The sequence below is a fragment of the Crocuta crocuta genome, unplaced genomic scaffold (assembly GCF_008692635.1).
Source record: "Crocuta crocuta isolate KB4526 unplaced genomic scaffold, BGI_CrCroc_1.0 scaffold317, whole genome shotgun sequence".
In the NCBI taxonomy this organism is placed as follows: domain Eukaryota; kingdom Metazoa; phylum Chordata; class Mammalia; order Carnivora; family Hyaenidae; genus Crocuta; species Crocuta crocuta.
The window spans coordinates 4,345,551-4,350,903 of NW_027530984.1; positions in this window are offsets into that span (position 1 = coordinate 4,345,551).

A 5,353-nucleotide genomic window follows, 5' to 3' on the forward strand; every position below is an offset into this window, starting at 1 on the left:
TTAGGCTGTAAAGTAACTATAGGTTTTTAGTGAACAAATTGATATGATGGGGAACAATATCAAATTAATCATAAATTAATATTCGGTCATCTAGGTCTGGCTGAAGCTGTAAATATAATTTATCTCTAAATATGTGAAGTCAGTTTTCCTCACTTGTTTTAACTGCAATGTTATAAATATAATGTCATCTGATATGGTAATTATTTTTTAGGAAATTTGGAAAATTAATAAGATTAGACTTTACAAAGGAATTGATAGTTCAGGTAAAATATATGTATTAATACATTTACAGTAATTAAATATGATAAAAATCAAAGATACCAGGACATAATTTGTATTTCATATTGATCTGCATGAATTTTAAGGCCTATTATGCAAGAGTATCTATTCTTTGAGGAATATTCCATACTGCCTGAATTTGAAGCTCTGCCACTTAATAACCATGTGAACAGTGGTTAGAGGTTTAATTTCTTTCAGTGCCAGGATTTTTCTCTTCTGTAAAATGGCAATAATAGTATTACATACTAATGGATTAATGTAAGGATTGAATGAACTTGTACTTTTGTTTTGTTTTGTTTTTAGTGTTTATTTATTTTTTGACAGACAGAGACAGAGTGTGAGCAAGGGAGGGGCAGAGAAAGAGGGAGACACAGAATCTAAAGCAGGCTCCAGGCTCTGAGCTGTCAGCATAGAGCCCGATGCAGGGCTTGAACTCACGGACTGTGAGAACATGACCTGAGCTGAAGTTGGACGCCCAACCGAGCCACCCAGGCACCCCTGAATTTGTACTTTTGGAACACAGCCTTTCACTTAATAAGTCCTTGTTAAATGTTAAATATTACTATTCACTATTTTAATATAAATTACATTTAATTATAATGTGTTTATTAATATTATGAACTATTATCATTTCGAATCCTTAAATCTTAGCTATTTGCCCAAATGTAGTTAACCTAAGGAAAACTGCTGCAAAATGTGATAATCCTGATCTCTTAGCTTAGCCACTTGCTCTTATAATATTTCTTTTACAGTGTTTCTTCCTCATTATAAAACAATGGGTTCAAATAAAAGGCAAAATATGTGACACCATATTGGTTCTGTCTAGTGAACTTGTCACAGTACAACAACCTCAGAAGATCTTTGATTTTCCACAGAGTCCTAAACTTTTGTTTATGGGTTTTTTGTTTGTTTGTTTTTACTACTATATTTAATTAAGTATTTGATTAGTGTATTATAAATAACCCAAGAGTAATATAAAAATAATTATGAGCATTTTTGTTACTGGACTACTCTGAGGTATATAAATATTTCAAAGAGATACAAGATTTTAATGAGTATTAAATGATCAAAGACATGTAAAGAAGTAGTAGGAGAAAACAGACTTCATTTAAATCAAGAGTTTATTTTAATAGAAATACATACATCTATAACCTTGTTAGAAAATATTATAAATGTAGTCAAATGATTTTTACATATTAGCTGAGCTAGTTTTAACCCTGCACTTATTTATACACATTAGTTTTTTCCCCAACATTCAAGCAGTAGTTATATAATCCTATAACACACTGCTCTCTGATATGTTCAAATTATCAATTTTGAGAAGTCATATAGGATCTTTTTAATCAATAACAGATTTTAATATCTTAGAAAGCACGAAAAATAACAAGTGTTGGCAAAGATGTGGAGAAAAAGGAATCCCCATACACTGTTGGTGGGAATGTAAATTGGTACATTCACTGTAGAAAACAGTATGGAGGTTTCTCAAAAAATTAAAAATAGAAATACCATCTGATCCAGTAATTCCACATAGGAGTTTACTCAGAGAAAATGAAAATACTAATTTGAAAAGATATATGCACCCCTAAGTTTGTTGCAGGATTATTTACAATAGCCAACACAAGTTCTTGTCGATAGATAACGATGTGGAGTATTACTCAGCCACAAAGGAGTATGAGATCTTACTATTTGAGACAATGTGGATGGACCTTGAGGTTAGTATGCTAAGCAGAATAAGTCAGACAAAGAAAGACAAGAATCTTATGATTCCATTTATATATGAAATTTAAAACAAACAAACAAAAACCACAAATGAACAAAGAGAAACCTACAAATACAGAGAATAATCTGGTGGTTGCAAGAAGGGATAACAGTGGGGATGTGTGTGAAACAGGGATTAAGGGAGACAAACTTCCAGTTATAAAATAAGTCACAGAGATAAAAAAGTATTGCTTTAGAAGTATAGTCAATAATTTGTAATGATGTTGTATGATGAAAATTGGTGACTATACTTATCGTGGTGTATAGATGTGTTGTATCACTACACTATACACCTGAAGTGAATACAACGACTATTCTTCAAAAATAAAATTTGTTTTGGGGTGCCTGGGTGGCTTAGTCGGTTAAGCGTCCGACTTTCGCTTGGGTCATGATCTCGCGGTTCGTGGGTTCGAGCCCCGCGTCGGGCTCTGTGCTGACTGCCAGCTCAGAGCCTGGAGCCTGTTTCAGAGTCTGTGATTCCCTCTCTCTCTGACCCTCCCCTGCTCACGCTGTCTCTCTCTCTCTCCTAGAAATAAAAACATTTAAAAAAAATTAAAAAAAAACAGAAACAAAAATAAAATTTGTTTTAAAAATTAAGTTTATTTATAGTTTAAATATATTGAATAAAATGTATAAAACAACTTCCTGGGGAGGTCATTAAATTTATAAACATTAATTACAACACAAAAAATACTAAAAAAAAAAACCATTTACTTTTCCGTCTAAACCTTTGGGGATTCTGCAAGAAATAAAACTATAAATCTGTGTTAGAAAAAAAATTTCTCAAGTTTAAAGAATGATTTAAAAGTGACTATTAATGAGTCAACAACTCCATAAAATTAGTGAATGGTCTTAAAGTCAAGGAAATTCTAAAGTAAACATAAAATTGATTCTGATAATTTCCTCTAAATTTTTCTTTATTTCTCACATTCTATCTCTGACCCAGTTCTGTTAATTCTATATCCTGAATGTCTCTCGACCTTTCTGCTCCATTACTGCTATAATCACCCTAGTTTAGCTTTTCATCATCTCTCACCCAAATTGCTTTACCAGTCCTAAAAACAGTCTGAGTGTAGGCAGGCTAAGCAATAAACTATTTATACACAAACTATTAAAGTGATGGCCTTAAAATGCAAATCTGATCAAGTAATTTACCTTCCTACTAAAAATCAACTAACAGCTTCATTTACTTTCAGAAAAAGAGCCTTCTTATGAAGGCAATTTAATTTTTTAATTTTTTTTTTCCCCTGAGAGAGAGACAGAGTGAACAGGGGAGGGTGAGAGAGAGAGTCAGAATCCAAAACAGGCTCCAGGCTCTGAGCTAGCTGTCAGCACAGAGCCTGACGCAGGGCTCGAACCCATGAATCGTGAGATCATGACCTGAGCCGAAGTCGGACACACAACTGACTGAGCCCCCCAGATGCCCCCAATTTACTGTTTTTAAAAATGACTGGCTTAAAGAAAAGTGGCCAAAAATAAAAGAAAGAACACAAGAACCCAAGAACAGAAAGAAAGAAAAGAGGAAGGTACAACTATGAAGGTTCTAGAATGAAGATAGAGGAAAGCCACACAAAAGGGTGGGCTTTGATACTCAGAAAGAAGGGGAAAGCATATTTTACTGGCAGATACAGGGATAATGAAATCTATAAAGGGTCAGAGGTACCAAAACAGCATGCAGAATTCGCTGAATATTGGTCAGAGCATGGGAAAGAGGCACATGGAAAGAAGCAAGAGAAGTAGGAATCAGGTGGAGTCATATATAAACATAGGAGAGCTGTCTCAATATTTTTAGGTGACTGTTGTCTAATTTATAAGTAGGGGATATAAAAATGATAGCTCTGGCTGTGTTTCTAACTGTAGCTCTGGTGCAGCAATACAGGATAGTTTCAAGCTGAGAAAAAATGAACAAAGGGAGCCTATTTAAGGATTCAGTGTAAAACTTGCACTTTCTATAAGGTGAAATACTTTTCTGCCCTGTATTTTCTAAAAAATCTCCCTCAAAACAGCAAAACAAAAAGAAAACAAAACAAAACCCTCAAACTCTACTTCCCATGACCACCATACATGAGTATAGAAAACAGAGAAAAGAATGATAAATGATTTAGCAAAGGGGACTAAAGGAAGAATAAACCCACAGGAGCCTGCAGAGGGAGATCTGAGAGCAATGCAAACAGATTTTCCCACAGAACTCCAGAAGAGCTCAGAAGTGTCGGCATCGGACCAAATGGAAGGTGGGGTGAACCAGAGTGAGAGGCCTATGATTACTTGCCTCCCCCTCATTCCATCAGAGCCAATAAATGCAGACCAGGGAAAATCCGGATTTGACTTACTAGTCAGACAGGAGGGTGTAGACATGGGAATGAAAAGTGGAGGTTAAGTGAAACTATGCTTCCTGATATAAAGACTTGAGCGACAATCTTCCCCTTTAGGCTCCTTCTCCCTCAAATGCAGGATTATAAATCTCCCACCCTCATTCCATACAGAAATGGACACTCTTTCTCTGACTACAATGATCATCCTAAGACCAACAGGCACTGAAGTTCAAGGTACCCAGGCCATCAACCAGCTGGTCAGTGGATAGCCTATAACGAATCCCCCAGGATGTTAAGGGGTGTGTGTGTGTGTGTGTGTGTGTGTGTGTGTGTGTGTGTGTGAACAGAGTTGTGGGTTACCAAATGCTTTATGAAATCCTCTAAAATAAAATACAGGCACTAGATAAACATATCAAAAAGAAGTCAGAATAGAATGGAGTGAAAGTCAGGGGCCAAAGGAAACATCAAGAAAATTATTATTTTTAATGTATATTTTAATGAGAAAAGAGTAATTTTTAACACTAGAGAAATCACTCATGATACCAGAAAGTTGAATATTGTGCATAAGTGACATGAAGCCTCACACCTGCAGGGAAGAGAGAGTGGGCTGGAAAAGCTGATATTGGACAATTACATAAAATGCCACTTGCCAAACAGAGAAAAACGAAGAATGACTGCAAATGTTCCCTGGCTGGTAATTTGTTCCTGCAGAAGGAGGTAAATACAATTAAAGAGGAAAATTGGGAGGCATGTGAGAAATTATAATACTGGCGTCTCCTACTTAGACTCCAAATAAAAGTCTGGCCTATAACCTATAATAGGGCCATCTTTAGGTGATCCATTTAAAAAGCACATTCAGTGTTGTACAGTTGTGTGCGGTGGCCTTGACAGGCTAATATAATAGAACTCTAAAAATGTTTCCATTTTTAGGTTTTAAAAAAATAAAAATTAAAACATTAAAGGAATATTTATATTTAAATTTTTAAAATCTTTATTTATTTACT